This window comes from Lepisosteus oculatus, unplaced genomic scaffold (assembly GCF_040954835.1).
Source record: "Lepisosteus oculatus isolate fLepOcu1 unplaced genomic scaffold, fLepOcu1.hap2 HAP2_SCAFFOLD_96, whole genome shotgun sequence".
NCBI classification, from domain to species: Eukaryota; Metazoa; Chordata; class Actinopteri; order Semionotiformes; family Lepisosteidae; genus Lepisosteus; species Lepisosteus oculatus.
In genome coordinates, this window is record NW_027168432.1 from 109,369 (window position 1) to 128,987 (window position 19,619).

The 19,619-nt window shown below is 56.2% G+C and overlaps 12 non-coding genes across 12 annotated transcripts; 6 read left to right on the forward strand and 6 right to left on the reverse strand.

Moving 5' to 3' along the window:
- Window positions 1-4,309: 4,309 nt before the first annotated feature.
- Window positions 4,310-4,428, forward strand: LOC138237427 (5S ribosomal RNA). The gene has a single exon (XR_011188959.1). It is a non-coding gene; the product is annotated as a 5S ribosomal RNA (ribosomal RNA).
- A 636-nt stretch (window positions 4,429-5,064) lies between these two features.
- On the reverse strand, window positions 5,065-5,228 carry LOC138237406 (U1 spliceosomal RNA). Its single transcript, XR_011188939.1, has one exon. It is a non-coding gene; the product is annotated as a U1 spliceosomal RNA (small nuclear RNA).
- A 1,807-nt stretch (window positions 5,229-7,035) lies between these two features.
- Window positions 7,036-7,154, forward strand: LOC138237348 (5S ribosomal RNA). Its single transcript, XR_011188884.1, has one exon. It is a non-coding gene; the product is annotated as a 5S ribosomal RNA (ribosomal RNA).
- A 635-nt stretch (window positions 7,155-7,789) lies between these two features.
- On the reverse strand, window positions 7,790-7,953 carry LOC138237404 (U1 spliceosomal RNA). Its single transcript, XR_011188937.1, has one exon. It is a non-coding gene; the product is annotated as a U1 spliceosomal RNA (small nuclear RNA).
- Window positions 7,954-9,759: 1,806 nt separating this feature from the next.
- On the forward strand, window positions 9,760-9,878 carry LOC138237394 (5S ribosomal RNA). The gene has a single exon (XR_011188927.1). It is a non-coding gene; the product is annotated as a 5S ribosomal RNA (ribosomal RNA).
- A 636-nt stretch (window positions 9,879-10,514) lies between these two features.
- Window positions 10,515-10,678, reverse strand: LOC138237407 (U1 spliceosomal RNA). Its single transcript, XR_011188940.1, has one exon. It is a non-coding gene; the product is annotated as a U1 spliceosomal RNA (small nuclear RNA).
- Window positions 10,679-12,485: 1,807 nt separating this feature from the next.
- Window positions 12,486-12,604, forward strand: LOC138237400 (5S ribosomal RNA). Its single transcript, XR_011188933.1, has one exon. It is a non-coding gene; the product is annotated as a 5S ribosomal RNA (ribosomal RNA).
- Window positions 12,605-13,240: 636 nt separating this feature from the next.
- On the reverse strand, window positions 13,241-13,404 carry LOC138237408 (U1 spliceosomal RNA). The gene has a single exon (XR_011188941.1). It is a non-coding gene; the product is annotated as a U1 spliceosomal RNA (small nuclear RNA).
- A 1,806-nt stretch (window positions 13,405-15,210) lies between these two features.
- Window positions 15,211-15,329, forward strand: LOC138237405 (5S ribosomal RNA). The gene has a single exon (XR_011188938.1). It is a non-coding gene; the product is annotated as a 5S ribosomal RNA (ribosomal RNA).
- A 635-nt stretch (window positions 15,330-15,964) lies between these two features.
- Window positions 15,965-16,128, reverse strand: LOC138237409 (U1 spliceosomal RNA). Its single transcript, XR_011188942.1, has one exon. It is a non-coding gene; the product is annotated as a U1 spliceosomal RNA (small nuclear RNA).
- Window positions 16,129-17,935: 1,807 nt separating this feature from the next.
- LOC138237354 (5S ribosomal RNA) lies at window positions 17,936-18,054 on the forward strand. The gene has a single exon (XR_011188890.1). It is a non-coding gene; the product is annotated as a 5S ribosomal RNA (ribosomal RNA).
- Window positions 18,055-18,690: 636 nt separating this feature from the next.
- LOC138237420 (U1 spliceosomal RNA) lies at window positions 18,691-18,860 on the reverse strand. The gene has a single exon (XR_011188952.1). It is a non-coding gene; the product is annotated as a U1 spliceosomal RNA (small nuclear RNA).
- Window positions 18,861-19,619: the final 759 nt, after the last annotated feature.

Here is a 19,619-nt window from a genome sequence, read left to right on the forward strand (position 1 = left end):
TGTGCAGCATCGTGTAGAGACGCTGCAGCTGCCTCTGTTTCCTGGCTAGCACTCCTCTCCGTCTGGCAGCAGCCTTCCTTCCCTCAGCCATGAAAAAGGCCTTTGTCCTCACCTTCACCTCCTCCCACCACTCTCCTACTGACCCGTACAGACACTGCAAGGACAGCCACTGTGATAGTTTCTCCTTGTAGCGGGATACTACCCCCTCGTTCTCTAGCAGCTTTGTGTTGAGTTTCCAGAGGCCTGGGCCAAAGACAGTCCCGCCCTGGAGTTCCACTCTACACCCTAAAGCCTGATGATCTGAGAAGAAGACAGGCTGAAGAGTGACCCCAACAACTTTCACTCTCTCTGAGACAAAGCAATAGTCAATTCTGGAGCTGCTATTCCTCCCTGACCATGTATATCCTGCTGTTGTGGGATATATACATCTATATGTGTCTGAGAGTTTAAAGTCTTGAACTAAGTTTTGCAGGGCCAGTGAGCTGGAATCCAATTTTATCGGCGAGCTAGACTGCCTGTCTGTGTGCTCTAAGATACAATTAAAATCCCCTCCCACTATCACGTCTGTGCTGCATAACAATAGGGGGGAGAGTGCCTTGAGTAGCTCCACCCTTCCTCCTACGTCAGTAGGGCAATACACATTGATTAGCCGCAGGTTAACGGTCCCCCATTCCACATCCACACACAGCAACCTGCCATCTATGACCCTCTGAATACTTTTCAATTTGAATGCCCATCCTTTGAAAAGAATGGCCACGCCAGAGGCTCTGTTATTGTCCCCTGACCAAACAGAAGGCCCTTTATCCCACCTATCTTCAAAACTTTTATACCTCTCTTGATAGGCTAAAGCACACTCCTGCAACATCAACACATCTCCCTCTCTCTGCTGGAGGTAATCAAAGACAGACTGGCATTTAACTCTGTCATTGATACCTCTTGTGTTAAGAGAAATTATGTTAAGAGCCATATTACATAAGAAAGTGGAACCAGTCTTTACAAAACACATTTCTCTTCGGTCTCACCTGTTACCTTTTTCTTTTTCTTTTTCTTCTTACCAATTTCCTGCCAGCCATCCTCTGAATGAGCCTTCATCAGGGTGGCAGCAGTAAAAGCGTTCACAGAGTCCATTTCAAGGAAGGGGGTAGAGGGAGGGGTGGAGGGGTTCCAGCTGTCCCCATCGCCATGCTCTCCTTCCTCCTCGCTCGGGGAGAAAACAGAGTCATTTTTCCTTTTCCTCAAGTCCAGCTCCTGGGAGCACTGAGGGGAAAGGGGTGCAGCCGATGCACCAGTCTCCTCTTCCCCCTCACCCACCAGCTGCTGCAGATCCTCCGTGATGGACTGGATGGAGGAGAGGAGGGCATCTGTAGCACTTGCAGAGTCTGAGAAAAGCAGCTCCGCTGAATCCTGGGTATCGTCGCTGGACCCGCTCCACCGGGGGGCCCCACACTGGCCCTCGTTCTGAGGAGCAGGAGTGGGGGAGGGGTCCTCGCTGTTCTCTGGGGTTTTCAAACCCTCGTGCTTGTCTGGTGCAGTCTGCGGTTGTGGGAGCGTAGTGGATTTCTCTTCCACCGGCCCCGGAGCCACAGCAGGACTTATCCTGGCTGGAGGCTGAGAGTCTTTGTCCAACAAGGGTTCTTTGTTTGACTTGTTGTTTGCTTTGGGTTTTCGGGCCGGTTTGGCTGAAACAAGCACTGCCTCATCCTTTCTCATTTTGAGTTTATTGGCGTAGGCGTGAGGGCAGTTCTTAAAAACGTGTCCTTCCGAGCCACATAAATTGCACTTTGGCAGCATTGAACAGTCAGAGGCTAAATGTCCCTGTTTGCCACAGGTCTTGCAGCATTTCACAGTGCAGGACGATGCCAGGTGTCCCACAGCACCACAGCGCCGACACACCTTTGGTTGTCCCACATAAAACACATAGCCATTGCAGGCGCCCAGCCGGATTGTAGAGGGCAGGTGCCTTAAGCCTCCATTTACGCTGTCCGGTAGCAAGCGAACCTCGAATTTCCTTGCTCCTGTTTTTATACCATCAACATCTCTAACCTCAGTTCCATGGTGGACGGTGCAGTACTGGTTAAGCCAGGTGTGAATGTCCTCCGTCTTTGCCAGTTCCGAGAACATAACAACATGCACCGTTTTCCTCTCTCTCTGTGTCAGAGGCTGCAAGTTGATCTTCTCAAGTGCAGGAACTTTGCCTCTTTTTGCCTCAAACACATCCACGCATTGTTCAAACAGAGGATAGGTAGCAAATACAACCTCAAATGCTTTCTGACCTGGGAGAGCGAAGATGAAATCCAAGTGCCGAGGTTCAAAGCCAAGTTCCTTCTGTAACACTTTTCTGCTGAACTGCATACGATCCATGAAGAGGTCATCCAAGAGCTCAAAACGTACAGCATTCTTACGGGATCCAAAGGTTGCCATTTCAAAAACCGCAAATCGAACACTGCTTCCAACAAAAGAAAAACAATCCAACTACTCCACCTACAGGCTGATCAAGGTATCTCCCCTGCCAGGTAAGTATGAGTTAAACAGGCCCCTGCAAGCGGCCCGCACCCACAGCACAAATCGCGCAGCCTAGGCCACCTCCTCGCCCCGCACGCCACCGCCTCCTGCTGGGCCCACTCTTTCACACACTCACACGCCACACTAACACTCAAAAGTGTGGGCAAAACGAGAAAACGAGCGCGCCGTTTCCTACACATCTGCAGTCGCCGTTGCGCATTCGGAGCATGTCCCGGGATGCAATTCGGCCTCATTTGCATAACTCCAGACCGGCAGATCGCCACGCAAGCTCGCGACGTGCGCCTGCCACACACCGAACAAACCTTTTCAGCAATTTCCAAAAAACGGGCCTGCTCGCCTGCCCACAAGGCTCCGTCTCTTACCTGCTCTCCAGAGCCTGCTGCCTTCTGTGCTTTTCTCTCGGCACCGCTGCAGTGCACACAACTCCTGCAGCGGGAGGGGGGGAGAAAGTTCCCGCGCTCCGCCGCAGGGAAGGCTCGCTCCGTGCGCACACGTCCTTTCGATGCCAGTCCAACAAGTGCTCCGCATTAGCTGCGTCGGGGCTCCGGCGTGTCGCACCTCACCTCACCTCGCCCTACCCCCTCCTTGAATGTCTGCCGCTGGGCATGCCCCGCTCTCCTCCGCCTTATCTTATCGCGTGTGAGCACCGACAATGGCCACAATGCCGGGGAATGGCACCTGTAAAGTGTTAATTGGGGCACAGGAACAGCCCGTCTCGTCTCGGGGGGGGCGGCTTCAGAGACAATACAGCAAACACAGCGGGGCGGGGGAAGAAGACGACACCACACATGCGGGTACATTCAGCTCCGGCGGGAACGAGACATTTGTCGGTCTTTTCAAGTGCCGAGAGCTGAGCAATCCTTCACTTGTATCGTTTCTCCCCGGTGACTAGATCTGGCCCTGCGACTCTCGACTGGGCTCACCCCCGGGGCAGCCCAGCAGGTGTGAGCATGTCCGGCACCCGGATAGGAGATTCCACCCCGGAAAAGCTCCGGTTGCTGCTGCTCCTGCAAGAGGTGTGACTGGGACCAGTAGGGAGCGCTCACCCTGCGGGCTGTGTGGCTCTCTTACGCCCCAGCCTCCTGATGGCGACACTCTGCTGCACAAACAGAGGTCAAACCGAGGTCCCGACCCTCCTTGGCCATTAGGAAACCCCAGGGCGTCTCTCAAAAAGAGACGCCGGGGGTGTCCCTCTGGTGTTAGTGCTCCCCTTTACCCATCAGTCGGGGTCTCCTCCTAATCCCCGTCTCACCTGTAACAATCAATGACGAGGCCCCCCTGTCCGTGAGATTTAGTACTCGCGCAAGAGACCGGGGGCAGAGCGCGAACGCGGTCCCCCGCCCCCCACAAAGTGCGCGCTCCGGGTTCCCTCTCGGGGCCCTGCAACACAGCGGAAGGGCAGCGAGAAGGAGCCTCTTGCTCTGACGCCGCAAGGCCACAAGAGGGCGGAGGCGCCGCGCGCCCGGCCGACGTGTTGGACCGGTGCGCTTTACGTGCTGAAATAAACACGCGAAAGCCCCGAAATGTTTCCAGAGTGCTGTGCACTGGAGGTTTTTGTCTGGTGAAGACTTGCCTGGTGCTCCTCCGTGCAGATTGTTTGTCCTCCTCCAGTGCGGGACGAGCCAACACAAGGTAGCGCATTCGCCAACATCCAGGCACGCAATGCGATTTGGAAAGCAGCTCCTTTCCAAAGAGTTGCACACGAACGATCCTTCAGTCCCGCTCGGGGGGCACGGAACCCCCGCCACACACAGCTTCAAGTAGCGAGTCAGGCGCCGGGGCTTTCGCTTATGGCCACACCACCCTGAACACGCCCGATCTCGTCTGATCTCGGAAGCTAAGCAGCGTCGGGCCTGGTTAGTACTTGGATGGGAGACTGCCTGGGAATACCAGGTGCTGTAAGCTTTTGCTCTCCCGGCCAGCAGGGGTCGCCGTTGGTGCCGTAGGCTTTGGGAGGAAAACCTGCAGGATGGAAAGGTGATCTATAGCCTCATCTCTAGAGATGTTTTGTTGCTGTGGCATGTGTGTGACCCATATTCCAAAAAAAAAACCCGTCTGTAAAACGAATATCGAAGCTGCCTCTAAATCTGCAAATGAAGATGAGTCGATAAACCACTCGTTTTTCGTATAACTAGACATATATTCATTTGTTACCGATTTCATTCATTGAGCACGGATACAATAGAGGTACAGCCATTCACTGTTTGACATGTCTGCACTGGTACAGAACCGAGCAATCAGAAAACGGGTGAAACTGTCTTTAGACTCAGCATACAGTACCGAGGCCCCCCATGACCAAATAAAGGCTAACCTCGATAATCAGCCTAAAGAACGCAGACTACAGCAAAACGACTGACTTTGAAAAGGGAATGAACGTCCGGAAGGAGTAGTGGAACTAGCTTGAGATGCTTCTCCGGACCCCTAACTAAAAGCCAGCGAGAACCAGCAGCGGCGTCCACTCCTGTCGAACCGGGATCCTTCCGCAGCCACGCAGCTCGTGGTGTCCTAACCTTCCTGTATCTGATTTTGGACCAAGCACATCAGGGGAGAGCGCGAACGCAGTCCCCCACTACCAGAAATTATGCAGTCGAGATTCCCACATTTGGGGAATTCGCAGGGGTCAGCACAGCCGGAGTGCAATGGCCGAGCCTCGCCCTGGGTGAACCTCCTTCTTGATCAAGGTATCTCCCCTGCCAGGTAAGTATGAGTTAAACAGGCCCCTGCAAGCGGCCCGCACCCACAGCACAAATCGCGGAGCCTAGGCCACCTCCTCGCCCCGCACGCCACCGCCTCCTGCTGGGCCCACTCTTTCACACACTCACACGCCACACTAACACTCAAAAGTGTGGGCAAAACGAGAAAACGAGCGCGCCGTTTCCTACACATCTGCAGTCGCCGTTGCGCATTCGCAGCATGTCCCGGGATGCAATTCAGCCTCATTTGCATAACTCCAGACCGGCAGATCGCCACGCAAGCTCGCGACGTGCGCCTGCCACACACCGAACAAACCTTTTCAGCAATTTCCAAAAAACGGGCCTGCTCGCCTGCCCACAAGGCTCCGTCTCTTACCTGCTCTCCAGAGCCTGCTGCCTTCTGTGCTTTTCTCTCGGCACCGCTGCAGCGCACACAACTCCTGCAGCGGGAGGGGGGGAGAAAGTTCCCGCGCTCCGCCGCAGGGAAGGCTCGCTCCGTGCGCACACGTCCTTTCGATGCCAGTCCAACAAGTGCTCCGCATTAGCTGCGTCGGGGCTCCGGCGTGTCGCACCTCACCTCACCTCGCACTGCCCCCTCCTTGAATGTCTGCCGCTGGGCATGCCCCGCTCTCCTCCGCCTTATCTTATCGCGTGTGAGCACCGACAATGGCCACAATGCCGGGGAATGGCACCTGTAAAGTGTTAATTGGGGCACAGGAACAGCCCGTCTCGTCTCGGGGGGGCCGGCTTCAGAGACAATACAGCAAACACAGCGGGGCGGGGGAAGAAGACGACACCACACATGCGGGTACATTCAGCTCCGGCGGGAACGAGACATTTGTCGGTCTTTTCAAGTGCCGAGAGCCGAGCAATCCTTCACTTGTATCGTTTCTCCCCGGTGACTAGATCTGGCCCTGCGACTCTCGACTGGGCTCACCCCCGGGGCAGCCCAGCAGGTGTGAGCCTGGCCGGCACCCGGATGGGAGATTCCACCCCGGAAAAGCTCCGGTTGCTGCTGCTCCTGCAAGAGGTGTGACTGGGACCAGTAGGGAGCGCTCACCCTGCGGGCTGTGTGGCTCTCTTACACCCCAGCCTCCTGATGGCGACACTCTGCTGCACAAACAGGCGCCGTCCTTCGGGGGAGGCGTCAAACCGAGGTCCCGACCCTCCTTGGCCATTAGGAAACCCCAGGGCGTCTCTCAAAAAGAGACGCCGGGGGTGTCCCTCTGGTGTTAGTGCTCCCCTTTACCCATCAGTCGGGGTCTCCTCCTAATCCCCGTCTCACCTGTAACAATCAATGACGAGGCCCCCCTGTCCGTGAGATTTAGTACTCGCGCAAGAGACCGGGGGCAGAGCGCGAACGCGGTCCCCCGCCCCCCACAAAGTGCGCGCTCCGGGTTCCCTCTCGGGGCCCTGCAACACAGCGGAAGGGCAGCGAGAAGGAGCCTCTTGCTCTGATGCCGCAAGGCCACAAGAGGGCGGAGGCGCCGTGCGCCCGGCCGACGTGTTGGACCGGTGCGCTTTACGTGCTGAAATAAACACGCGAAAGCCCCGAAATGTTTCCAGAGTGCTGTGCACTGGAGGTTTTTGTCTGGTGAAGACTTGCCTGGTGCTCCTCCGTGCAGATTGTTTGTCCTCCTCCAGTGCGGGACGAGTCAACACAAGGGAGCGCATTCGCCAATATCCAGGCACGCAATGCGATTTGGAAAGCAGCTCCTTTCCAAAGAGTTGCACACGAACGATCCTTCAGTCCCGCTCGGGGGGCACGGAACCCCCGCCACACACAGCTTCAAGTAGCGAGTCAGGCGCCGGGGCTTTCGCTTACGGCCACACCACCCTGAACACGCCCGATCTCGTCTGATCTCGGAAGCTAAGCAGCGTTGGGCCTGGTTAGTACTTGGATGGGAGACTGCCTGGGAATACCAGGTGCTGTAAGCTTTTGCTCTCCCGGCCAGCAGGGGTCGCCGTTGGTGCCGTAGGCTTTGGGAGGAAAACCTGCAGGATGGAAAGGTGATCTATAGCCTCATCTCTAGAGATGTTTTGTTGCTGTGGCATGTGTGTGACCCATATTCCAAAAAAAAAACCCGTCTGTAAAACGAATATCGAAGCTGCCTCTAAATCTGCAAATGAAGATGAGTCGATAAACCACTCGTTTTTCGTATAACTAGACATATATTCATTTGTTACCGATTTCATTCATTGAGCATGGATACAGTAGAGGTACAGCCATTCACTGTTTGACATGTCTGCACTGTTACAGAACCGAGCAATCAGAAAACGGGTGAAACTGTCTTTAGACTCAGCATACAGTACCGAGGCCCCCCATGACCAAATAAAGGCTAACCTCGATAATCAGCCTAAAAAACGCAGACTACAGCAAAACGACTGACTTTGAAAAGGGAATGAACGTCCGGAAGGAGTAGTGGAACTAGCTTGAGATGCTTCTCCGGACCCCTAACTAAAAGCCAGCGAGAATCAGCAGCGGCGTCCACTCCTGTCGAACCGGGATCCTTCCGCAGCCACGCAGCTCGTGGTGTCCTAACCCTCCCTATCTGATTTTGGACCAAGCACATCAGGGGAGAGCGCGAACGCAGTCCCCCACTACCAGAAATTATGCAGTCGAGATTCCCACTTTTGGGGAATTCGCAGGGGTCAGCACAGCCGGAGTGCAATGGCCGAGCCTCGCCCTGGGTGAACCTCCTTCTTGATCAAGGTATCTCCCCTGCCAGGTAAGTATGAGTTAAACAGGCCCCTGCAAGCGGCCCGCACCCACAGCACAAATCGCGCAGCCTAGGCCACCTCCTCGCCCCGCACGCCACCGCCTCCTGCTGGGCCCACTCTTTCACACACTCACACGCCACACTAACACTCAAAAGTGTGGGCAAAACGAGAAAACGAGCGCGCCTTTCCTACACATCTGCAGTCGCCGTTGCGCATTCGCAGCATGTCCCGGGATGCAATTCAGCCTCATTTGCATAACTCCAGACCGGCAGATCGCCACGCAAGTTCGCGACGTGCGCCTGCCACACACTGAACAAACCTTTTCAGCAATTTCCAAAAAAAGGGCCTGCTCGCCTGCCCACAAGGCTCCGTCTCTTACCTGCTCTCCAGAGCCTGCTGCCTTCTGTGCTTTTCTCTCGGCACCGCTGCAGTGCACACAACTCCTGCAGCGGGAGGGGGGGAGAAAGTTCCCACGCTCCGCCGCAGGGAAGGCTCGCTCCGTGCGCACACGTCCTTTCGATGCCAGTCCAACAAGTGCTCCACATTAGCTGCGTCGGGGCTCCGGCGTGTCGCACCTCACCTCACCTCGCCCTACCCCCTCCTTGAATATCTGCCGCTGGGCATGCCCCGCTCTCCTCCGCCTTATCTTATCGCGTGTGAGCACCGACAATGGCCACAATGCCGGGGAATGGCACCTGTAAAGTGTTAATTGGGGCACAGGAACAGCCCGTCTCGTCTCGGGGGGGCCGGCTTCAGAGACAATACAGCAAACACAGCGGGGCGGGGGAAGAAGACGACACCACACATGCGGGTACATTCAGCTCCGGCGGGAACGAGACATTTGTCGGTCTTTTCAAGTGCCGAGAGCCGAGCAATCCTTCACTTGTATCGTTTCTCCCCGGTGACTAGATCTGGCCCTGCGACTCTCGACTGGGCTCACCCCCGGGGCAGCCCAGCAGGTGTGAGCCTGGCCGGCACCCGGATAGGAGATTCCACCCCGGAAAAGCTCCGGTTGCTGCTGCTCCTGCAAGAGGTGTGACTGGGACCAGTAGGGAGCGCTCACCCTGCGGGCTGTGTGGCTCTCTTACGCCCCAGCCTCCTGATGGCGACACTCTGCTGCACAAACAGGCGCCGTCCTTCGGGGGAGGCGTCAAACCGAGGTCCCGACCCTCCTTGGCCATTAGGAAACCCCAGGGCGTCTCTCAAAAAGAGACGCCGTGGGTGTCCCTCTGGTGTTAGTGCTCCCCTTTACCCATCAGTCGGGGTCTCCTCCTAATCCCCGTCTCACCTGTAACAATCAATGACGAGGCCCCCCTGTCCGTGAGATTTAGTACTCGCGCAAGAGACCGGGGGCAGAGCGCGAACGCGGTCCCCCGCCCCCCACAAAGTGCGCGCTCCGGGTTCCCTCTCGGGGCCCTGCAACACAGCGGAAGGGCAGCGAGAAGGAGCCTCTTGCTCTGATGCCGCAAGGCCACAAGAGGGCGGAGGCGCCGCGCGCCCGGCCGACGTGTTGGACCGGTGCGCTTTACGTGCTGAAATAAACACGCGAAAGCCCCGAAATGTTTCCAGAGTGCTGTGCACTGGAGGTTTTTGTCTGGTGAAGACTTGCCTGGTGCTCCTCCGTGCAGATTGTTTGTCCTCCTCCAGTGCGGGACGAGTCAACACAAGGGAGCGCATTCGCCAATATCCAGGCACGCAATGCGATTTGGAAAGCAGCTCCTTTCCAAAGAGTTGCACACGAACGATCCTTCAGTCCCGCTCGGGGGGCACGGAACCCCCGCCACACACAGCTTCAAGTAGCGAGTCAGGCGCCGGGGCTTTTGCTTACGGCCACACCACCCTGAACACGCCCGATCTCGTCTGATCTCGGAAGCTAAGCAGCGTTGGGCCTGGTTAGTACTTGGATGGGAGACTGCCTGGGAATACCAGGTGCTGTAAGCTTTTGCTCTCCCGGCCAGCAGGGGTCGCCGTTGGTGCCGTAGGCTTTGGGAGGAAAACCTGCAGGATGGAAAGGTGATCTATAGCCTCATCTCTAGAGATGTTTTGTTGCTGTGGCATGTGTGTGACCCATATTCCAAAAAAAAAAACCCGTCTGTAAAACGAATATCGAAGCTGCCTCTAAATCTGCAAATGAAGATGAGTCGATAAACCACTCGTTTTTCGTATAACTAGACATATATTCATTTGTTACCGATTTCATTCATTGAGCATGGATACAGTAGAGGTACAGCCATTCACTGTTTGACATGTCTGCACTGTTACAGAACCGAGCAATCAGAAAACGGGTGAAACTGTCTTTAGACTCAGCATACAGTACCGAGGCCCCCATGACCAAATAAAGGCTAACCTCGATAATCAGCCTAAAGAACGCAGACTACAGCAAAACGACTGACTTTGAAAAGGGAATGAACGTCCGGAAGGAGTAGTGGAACTAGCTTGAGATGCTTCTCCGGACCCCTAACTAAAAGCCAGCGAGAACCAGCAGCGGCGTCCACTCCTGTCGAACCGGGATCCTTCCGCAGCCACGCAGCTCGTGGTGTCCTAACCTTCCTGTATCTGATTTTGGACCAAGCACATCAGGGGAGAGCGCGAACGCAGTCCCCCACTACCAGAAATTATGCAGTCGAGATTCCCACATTTGGGGAATTCGCAGGGGTCAGCACAGCCGGAGTGCAATGGCCGAGCCTCGCCCTGGGTGAACCTCCTTCTTGATCAAGGTATCTCCCCTGCCAGGTAAGTATGAGTTAAACAGGCCCCTGCAAGCGGCCCGCACCCACAGCACAAATCGCGCAGCCTAGGCCACCTCCTCGCCCCGCACGCCACCGCCTCCTGCTGGGCCCACTCTTTCACACACTCACACGCCACACTAACACTCAAAAGTGTGGGCAAAACGAGAAAACGAGCGCGCCGTTTCCTACACATCTGCAGTCGCCGTTGCGCATTCGGAGCATGTCCCGGGATGCAATTCGGCCTCATTTGCATAACTCCAGACCGGCAGATCGCCACGCAAGCTCGCGACGTGCGCCTGCCACACACCGAACAAACCTTTTCAGCAATTTCCAAAAAACGGGCCTGCTCGCCTGCCCACAAGGCTCCGTCTCTTACCTGTTCTCCAGAGCCTGCTGCCTTCTGTGCTTTTCTCTCGGCACCGCTGCAGTGCACACAACTCCTGCAGCGGGAGGGGGGGAGAAAGTTCCCGCTCTCCGCCGCAGGGAAGGCTCGCTCCGTGCGCACACGTCCTTTCGATGCCAGTCCAACAAGTGCTCCGCATTAGCTGCGTCGGGGCTCCGGCGTGTCGCACCTCACCTCACCTCGCACTGCCCCCTCCTTGAATGTCTGCCGCTGGGCATGCCCCGCTCTCCTCCGCCTTATCTTATCGCGTGTGAGCACCGACAATGGCCACAATGCCGGGGAATGGCACCTGTAAAGTGTTAATTGGGGCACAGGAACAGCCCGTCTCGTCTCGGGGGGGCCGGCTTCAGAGACAATACAGCAAACACAGCGGGGCGGGGGAAGAAGACGACACCACACATGCGGGTACATTCAGCTCCGGCGAGAACGAGACATTTGTCGGTCTTTTCAAGTGCCGAGAGCCGAGCAATCCTTCACTTGTATCGTTTCTCCCCGGTGACTAGATCTGGCCCTGCGACTCTCGACTGGGCTCACCCCCGGGGCAGCCCAGCAGGTGTGAGCCTGGCCGGCACCCGGATGGGAGATTCCACCCCGGAAAAGCTCCGGTTGCTGCTGCTCCTGCAAGAGGTGTGACTGGGACCAGTAGGGAGTGCTCACCCTGCGGGCTGTGTGGCTCTCTTACGCCCCAGCCTCCTGATGGCGACACTCTGCTGCACAAACAGGCGCCGTCCTTCGGGGGAGGCGTCAAACCGAGGTCCCGACCCTCCTTGGCCATTAGGAAACCCCAGGGCGTCTCTCAAAAAGAGACGCCGGGGGTGTCCCTCTGGTGTTAGTGCTCCCCTTTACCCATCAGTCGGGGTCTCCTCCTAATCCCCGTCTCACCTGTAACAATCAATGACGAGGCCCCCCTGTCCGTGAGATTTAGTACTCGCGCAAGAGACCGGGGGCAGAGCGCGAACGCGGTCCCCCGCCCCCCACAAAGTGCGCGCTCCGGGTTCCCTCTCGGGGCCCTGCAACACAGCGGAAGGGCAGCGAGAAGGAGCCTCTTGCTCTGACGCCGCAAGGCCACAAGAGGGCGGAGGCGCCGCGCGCCCGGCCGACGTGTTGGACCGGTGCGCTTTACGTGCTGAAATAAACACGCGAAAGCCCCGAAATGTTTCCAGAGTGCTGTGCACTGGAGGTTTTTGTCTGGTGAAGACTTGCCTGGTGCTCCTCCGTGCAGATTGTTTGTCCTCCTCCAGTGCGGGACGAGCCAACACAAGGTAGCGCATTCGCCAACATCCAGGCATGCAATGCGATTTGGAAAGCAGCTCCTTTCCAAAGAGTTGCACACGAACGATCCTTCAGTCCCGCTCGGGGGGCACGGAACCCCCGCCACACACAGCTTCAAGTAGCGAGTCAGGCGCCGGGGCTTTCGCTTATGGCCACACCACCCTGAACACGCCCGATCTCGTCTGATCTCGGAAGCTAAGCAGCATCGGGCCTGGTTAGTACTTGGATGGGAGACTGCCTGGGAATACCAGGTGCTGTAAGCTTTTGCTCTCCCGGCCAGCAGGGGTCGCCGTTGGTGCCGTAGGCTTTGGGAGGAAAACCTGCAGGATGGAAAGGTGATCTATAGCCTCATCTCTAGAGATGTTTTGTTGCTGTGGCATGTGTGTGACCCATATTCCAAAAAAAAAACCCGTCTGTAAAACGAATATCGAAGCTGCCTCTAAATCTGCAAATGAAGATGAGTCGATAAACCACTCGTTTTTCGTATAACTAGACATATATTCATTTGTTACCGATTTCATTCATTGAGCACGGATACAATAGAGGTACAGCCATTCACTGTTTGACATGTCTGCACTGGTACAGAACCGAGCAATCAGAAAACGGGTGAAACTGTCTTTAGACTCAGCATACAGTACCGAGGCCCCCCATGACCAAATAAAGGCTAACCTCGATAATCAGCCTAAAGAACGCAGACTACAGCAAAACGACTGACTTTGAAAAGGGAATGAACGTCCGGAAGGAGTAGTGGAACTAGCTTGAGATGCTTCTCCGGACCCCTAACTAAAAGCCAGCGAGAACCAGCAGCGGCGTCCACTCCTGTCGAACCGGGATCCTTCCGCAGCCACGCAGCTCGTGGTGTCCTAACCTTCCTGTATCTGATTTTGGACCAAGCACATCAGGGGAGAGCGCGAACGCAGTCCCCCACTACCAGAAATTATGCAGTCGAGATTCCCACATTTGGGGAATTCGCAGGGGTCAGCACAGCCGGAGTGCAATGGCCGAGCCTCGCCCTGGGTGAACCTCCTTCTTGATCAAGGTATCTCCCCTGCCAGGTAAGTATGAGTTAAACAGGCCCCTGCAAGCGGCCCGCACCCACAGCACAAATCGCGGAGCCTAGGCCACCTCCTCGCCCCGCATGCCACCGCCTCCTGCTGGGCCCACTCTTTCACACACTCACACGCCACACTAACACTCAAAAGTGTGGGCAAAACGAGAAAACGAGCGCGCCGTTTCCTACACATCTGCAGTCGCCGTTGCGCATTCGCAGCATGTCCCGGGATGCAATTCAGCCTCATTTGCATAACTCCAGACCGGCGATCGCCACGCAAGCTCGCGACGTGCGCCTGCCACACACCGAACAAACCTTTTCAGCAATTTCCAAAAAACGGGCCTGCTCGCCTGCCCACAAGGCTCCGTCTCTTACCTGCTCTCCAGAGCCTGCTGCCTTCTGTGCTTTTCTCTCGGCACCGCTGCAGCGCACACAACTCCTGCAGCGGGAGGGGGGGAGAAAGTTCCCGCGCTCCGCCGCAGGGAAGGCTCGCTCCGTGCGCACACGTCCTTTCGATGCCAGTCCAACAAGTGCTCCGCATTAGCTGCGTCGGGGCTCCGGCGTGTCGCACCTCACCTCACCTCGCACTGCCCCCTCCTTGAATGTCTGCCGCTGGGCATGCCCCGCTCTCCTCCGCCTTATCTTATCGCGTGTGAGCACCGACAATGGCCACAATGCCGGGGAATGGCACCTGTAAAGTGTTAATTGGGGCACAGGAACAGCCCGTCTCGTCTCGGGGGGGCCGGCTTCAGAGACAATACAGCAAACACAGCGGGGCGGGGGAAGAAGACGACACCACACATGCGGGTACATTCAGCTCCGGCGGGAACGAGACATTTGTCGGTCTTTTCAAGTGCCGAGAGCCGAGCAATCCTTCACTTGTATCGTTTCTCCCCGGTGACTAGATCTGGCCCTGCGACTCTCGACTGGGCTCACCCCCGGGGCAGCCCAGCAGGTGTGAGCCTGGCCGGCACCCGGATGGGAGATTCCACCCCGGAAAAGCTCCGGTTGCTGCTGCTCCTGCAAGAGGTGTGACTGGGACCAGTAGGGAGCGCTCACCCTGCGGGCTGTGTGGCTCTCTTACGCCCCAGCCTCCTGATGGCGACACTCTGCTGCACAAACAGGCGCCGTCCTTCGGGGGAGGCGTCAAACCGAGGTCCCGACCCTCCTTGGCCATTAGGAAACCCCAGGGCGTCTCTCAAAAAGAGACGCCGTGGGTGTCCCTCTGGTGTTAGTGCTCCCCTTTACCCATCAGTCGGGGTCTCCTCCTAATCCCCGTCTCACCTGTAACAATCAATGACGAGGCCCCCCTGTCCGTGAGATTTAGTACTCGCGCAAGAGACCGGGGGCAGAGCGCGAACGCGGTCCCCCGCCCCCCACAAAGTGCGCGCTCCGGGTTCCCTCTCGGGGCCCTGCAACACAGCGGAAGGGCAGCGAGAAGGAGCCTCTTGCTCTGACGCCGCAAGGCCACAAGAGGGCGGAGGCGCCGTGCGCCCGGCCGACGTGTTGGACCGGTGCGCTTTACGTGCTGAAATAAACACGCGAAAGCCCCGAAATGTTTCCAGAGTGCTGTGCACTGGAGGTTTTTGTCTGGTGAAGACTTGCCTGGTGCTCCTCCGTGCAGATTGTTTGTCCTCCTCCAGTGCGGGACGAGCCAACACAAGGGAGCGCATTCGCCAACATCCAGGCACGCAATGCGATTTGGAAAGCAGCTCCTTTCCAAAGAGTGGCACACGAACGATCCTTCAGTCCCGCTCGGGGGGCACGGAACCCCCGCCACACACAGCTTCAAGTAGCGAGTCAGGCGCCGGGGCTTTCGCTTACGGCCACACCACCCTGAACACGCCCGATCTCGTCTGATCTCGGAAGCTAAGCAGCGTTGGGCCTGGTTAGTACTTGGATGGGAGACTGCCTGGGAATACCAGGTGCTGTAAGCTTTTGCTCTCCCAGCCAGCAGGGGTCGCCGTTGGTGCCGTAGGCTTTGGGAGGAAAACCTGCAGGATGGAAAGGTGATCTATAGCCTCATCTCTAGAGATGTTTTGTTGCTGTGGCATGTGTGTGACCCATATTCCAAAAAAAAAACCCGTCTGTAAAACGAATATCGAAGCTGCCTCTAAATCTGCAAATGAAGATGAGTCGATAAACCACTCGTTTTTCGTATAACTAGACATATATTCATTTGTTACCGATTTCATTCATTGAGCATGGATACAGTAGAGGTACAGCCATTCACTGTTTGACATGTCTGCACTGTTACAGAACCGAGCAATCAGAAAACGGGTGAAACTGTCTTTAGACTCAGCATACAGTACCGAGGCCCCCCATGACCAAATAAAGGCTAACCTCGATAATCAGCCTAAAGAACGCAGACTACAGCAAAACGACTGACTTTGAAAAGGGAATGAACGTCCGGAAGGAGTAGTGGAACTAGCTTGAGATGCTTCTCCGGACCCCTAACTAAAAGCCAGCGAGAACCAGCAGCGGCGTCCACTCCTGTCGAACCGGGATCCTTCCGCAGCCACGCAGCTCGTGGTGTCCTAACCCTCCCTATCTGATTTTGGACCAAGCACATCAGGGGAGAGCGCGAACGCAGTCCCCCACTACCAGAAATTATGCAGTCGAGATTCCCACATTTGGGGAATTCGCAGGGGTCAGCACAGCCGGAGTGCAATGGCCGAGCCTCGCCCTGGGTGAACCTCCTTCTTGATCAAGGTATCTCCCCTGCCAGGTAAGTATGAGTTAAACAGGCCCCTGCAAGCGGCCCGCACCCACAGCACAAATCGCGCAGCCTAGGCCACCTCCTCGCCCCGCACGCCACCGCCTCCTGCTGGGCCCACTCTTTCACACACTCACACGCCACACTAACACTCAAAAGTGTGGGCAAAACGAGAAAACGAGCGCGCCGTTTCCTACACATCTGCAGTCGCCGTTGCGCATTCGCAGCATGTCCCGGGATGCAATTCGGCCTCATTTGCATAACTCCAGACCGGCAGATCGCCACGCAAGCTCGCGACGTGCGCCTGCCACACACCGAACAAACCTTTTCAGCAATTTCCAAAAAACGGGCCTGCTCGCCTGCCCACAAGGCTCCGTCTCTTACCTGTTCTCCAGAGCCTGCTGCCTTCTGTGCTTTTCTCTCGGCACCGCTGCAGTGCACACAACTCCTGCAGCGGGAGGGGGGGAGAAAGTTCCCGCTCTCCGCCGCAGGGAAGGCTCGCTCCGTGCGCACACGTCCTTTCGATGCCAGTCCAACAAGTGCTCCGCATTAGCTGCGTCGGGGCTCCGGCGTGTCGCACCTCACCTCACCTCGCACTGCCCCCTCCTTGAATGTCTGCCGCTGGGCATGCCCCGCTCTCCTCCGCCTTATCTTATCGCGTGTGAGCACCGACAATGGCCACAATGCCGGGGAATGGCACCTGTAAAGTGTTAATTGGGGCACAGGAACAGCCCGTCTCGTCTCGGGGGGGCCGGCTTCAGAGACAATACAGCAAACACAGCGGGGCGGGGGAAGAAGACGACACCACACATGCGGGTACATTCAGCTCCGGCGGGAACGAGACATTTGTCGGTCTTTTCAAGTGCCGAGAGCCGAGCAATCCTTCACTTGTATCGTTTCTCCCCGGTGACTAGATCTGGCCCTGCGACTCTCGACTGGGCTCACCCCCGGGGCAGCCCAGCAGGTGTGAGCCTGGCCGGCACCCGGATGGGAGATTCCACCCCGGAAAAGCTCCGGTTGCTGCTGCTCCTGCAAGAGGTGCGACTGGGACCAGTAGGGAGTGCTCACCCTGCGGGCTGTGTGGCTCTCTTACGCCCCAGCCTCCTGATGGCGACACTCTGCTGCACAAACAGGCGCCGTCCTTCGGGGGAGGCGTCAAACCGAGGTCCCGACCCTCCTTGGCCATTAGGAAACCCCAGGGCGTCTCTCAAAAAGAGACGCCGGGGGTGTCCCTCTGGTGTTAGTGCTCCCCTTTACCCATCAGTCGGGGTCTCCTCCTAATCCCCGTCTCACCTGTAACAATCAATGACGAGGCCCCCCTGTCCGTGAGATTTAGTACTCGCGCAAGAGACCGGGGGCAGAGCGCGAACGCGGTCCCCCGCCCCCCACAAAGTGCGCGCTCCGGGTTCCCTCTCGGGGCCCTGCAACACAGCGGAAGGGCAGCGAGAAGGAGCCTCTTGCTCTGACGCCGCAAGGCCACAAGAGGGCGGAGGCGCCGCGCGCCCGGCCGACGTGTTGGACCGGTGCGCTTTACGTGCTGAAATAAACACGCGAAAGCCCCGAAATGTTTCCAGAGTGCTGTGCACTGGAGGTTTTTGTCTGGTGAAGACTTGCCTGGTGCTCCTCCGTGCAGATTGTTTGTCCTCCTCCAGTGCGGGACGAGCCAACACAAGGTAGCGCATTCGCCAACATCCAGGCATGCAATGCGATTTGGAAAGCAGCTCCTTTCCAAAGAGTTGCACACGAACGATCCTTCAGTCCCGCTCGGGGGGCACGGAACCCCCGCCACACACAGCTTCAAGTAGCGAGTCAGGCGCCGGGGCTTTCGCTTATGGCCACACCACCCTGAACACGCCCGATCTCGTCTGATCTCGGAAGCTAAGCAGCGTCGGGCCTGGTTAGTACTTGGATGGGAGACTGCCTGGGAATACCAGGTGCTGTAAGCTTTTGCTCTCCCGGCCAGCAGGGGTCGCCGTTGGTGCCGTAGGCTTTGGGAGGAAAACCTGCAGGATGGAAAGGTGATCTATAGCCTCATCTCTAGAGATGTTTTGTTGCTGTGGCATGTGTGTGACCCATATTCCAAAAAAAAAACCCGTCTGTAAAACGAATATCGAAGCTGCCTCTAAATCTGCAAATGAAGATGAGTCGATAAACCACTCGTTTTTCGTATAACTAGACATATATTCATTTGTTACCGATTTCATTCATTGAGCACGGATACAATAGAGGTACAGCCATTCACTGTTTGACATGTCTGCACTGGTACAGAACCGAGCAATCAGAAAACGGGTGAAACTGTCTTTAGACTCAGCATACAGTACCGAGGCCCCCCATGACCAAATAAAGGCTAACCTCGATAATCAGCCTAAAGAACGCAGACTACAGCAAAACGACTGACTTTGAAAAGGGAATGAACGTCCGGAAGGAGTAGTGGAACTAGCTTGAGATGCTTCTCCGGACCCCTAACTAAAAGCCAGCGAGAACCAGCAGCGGCGTCCACTCCTGTCGAACCGGGATCCTTCCGCAGCCACGCAGCTCGTGGTGTCCTAACCTTCCTGTATCTGATTTTGGACCAAGCACATCAGGGGAGAGCGCGAACGCAGTCCCCCACTACCAGAAATTATGCAGTCGAGATTCCCACATTTGGGGAATTCGCAGGGGTCAGCACAGCCGGAGTGCAATGGCCGAGCCTCGCCCTGGGTGAACCGATTTCGATTTTTAAGAACTTTATTTTCTTTTCACAAAAAAATACAGGAAATCACAAATCAGAAAGCTTTACATTAATATACATACTTAAAACAGTATATATGATCACATCTCATTACATTTTGACACGGTAACAGTTACATAGCAACAATTTTCTTTTTTTCTGGTGCAAATCACATTCTTTATTTAAACATGATAATGTTTTTCACAGTTTCTTAAGATGTTGACCTATGCTCTCTATTTCCCACAGATTTTCTGCTTCCTCCCTCCCTTCTCTCCACAGATCTCTGAGGTAATAGTTCTCTCGGGTGATGAACAGGGCCAGGCTACCTGCTGCCTTGACTGGGACCTCGATGCCTTTGAACAGCCCCATGTTCCTCACTCTCCACAGGGCGTCTTTCCCACTGTTCACCACGGCCCAGATCCTGTCAAACACGTCAGGAGGAAGCTTGACAGGAGAGATGCCGTATCTAACGAAAGCAGCGGTCAGGGTAAATTGGGGCGAGAGAGCCTGCAACCAATCTTCAAACTGGGCCCAGAAGGCCTTAGCAAAAAAGCAGGACCACAGGAGATGGGTCACAGTCTCCTCCTCGCCGCAGCCCACCCTAACGCAGCGAGGGCTGGGGGTGAGGCCCCTACGGTACAAGAAAGTTCGTACCGGTAAGCACTGGTGGACGACACTCCAGGCTAAATCTCTGTGAATGTTGCACAGAAATTTAGAGGATGTGTGTTTCCACACCTTCCTTGTTTGGGCTGATGTTAAAATGCCCACGGGGGTCTGCCTATTGTTCTGGGGTGCTACGAA